The sequence below is a fragment of the Urocitellus parryii genome, chromosome 5, assembly GCF_045843805.1.
Source record: "Urocitellus parryii isolate mUroPar1 chromosome 5, mUroPar1.hap1, whole genome shotgun sequence".
NCBI classification, from domain to species: Eukaryota; Metazoa; Chordata; class Mammalia; order Rodentia; family Sciuridae; genus Urocitellus; species Urocitellus parryii.
This window is the reverse complement of record NC_135535.1, coordinates 62,231,013-62,232,315: the sequence shown is the minus strand read 5'-3', so window position 1 is coordinate 62,232,315 and position 1,303 is coordinate 62,231,013.

The window sequence follows — 1,303 nt, the reverse complement described above, 5'->3', positions numbered from 1 at the left end:
CTGCCTTTGTGTGATGTTTCTGTTCCTCTTCCTCTCTTTTTGGCAGCTACTCCTATTCCTCCAGCCCCCTCCCACTCCCCATCTTATAATATTTCTTCCCTCCTACCTCAGAGACTCCCCAGCAACTCAACCCCCCCATCCCTAATTTACGGGGCTGTTTGCCTCCTTGGCATAGCTCCGTCCCCTCGCCTGGAAATTGGCGCCAGGGGTGGGGTGGGGATGGTATTTTCTCAGTGGGAGTCTCAGGGAACTGAGTTCTCCCCCCACCACCCCCAAAGCCAGCTGCCTGCTCCCGCCTCAGCCATTAGTAACCCAGAGACGCGCACCTGCGTGGGGGCTCTCCTCCAGCCCCTGCTCCCTTCCTGCACCTCCCACTCCTGCTCTGAAACGGCGCTGAGCGGGTTATTTATCGGAGCCAGCACTGCTCCAGAAGGTCAGGACGGCGGTGTAAATAACCTCTTCTCGCCATTTCCCCGTCCCTCCAGAGCCTGCTCCCCTCCCCCTCCTCCACCTTTATTCGCACAAATGAATGTGGCTGGGCTGGCGCAGAGCCTGGCCCTGCATCTTAATGGGGCGGTGAGCTCACAAGATGGATTTAGCTGGGGGTTTTATGGTTGCCGCGGCGACAGGAGAATGCTTTGGTTTTCTTTCCCCCTTCCTCTGCAGGATTTTAAGGAGGGGGCAGTGTGGGGAGCCCTCCTCTCCACTGCAATTTAAGGGTCTCCTTCTCAGTCACCTCTACAGCTTATAAACTGGGCCTGCAATTCCAGGATTAAGCAAGAGAGATGGAAAGGATGAGGGGAGGAAGGTCCAAGAATGAGAAGAAGCCCTGCAGCACAGGACTTGCCTGCTTCCCTGTGGAAACCTAACAGTTAGCTCAGCAAGTGGGGGGCACCTGGGTGCAGGATTCCTCTCAGCAGATAGAAAAGAAGAAAGTTCATGTTCCATCATGTCACTCCTGCCTGTGGTCTTGCATTGAAAGCTGGAGTGCAGCAGGCAGAAGGGTCATTCTGTCTTTACCTGAGCTGTACATAAAGCAGTTACCAGACTTAGCATCCTTATCACCTGCTTTATCACCCAGCTTGGTCCTTGGGTAGGGGATGTGTCAGTGCTGGAGTTGGGGATTGGTGACCAGCGATGGTGTGGAGAGCTGAGTTCTATCCAGTCTCAAACTTGGAATTCTCTGAGCTTCAGTTTCTCTTGTCTTCTCTGTCCCAGTAGGAATGAAACTTTGGGTGCCAGGCCTACCCAGGATTCTGGTCAGCAATTTTCTTTCAGGACTCTGAGCAAACCATCCTCAGCA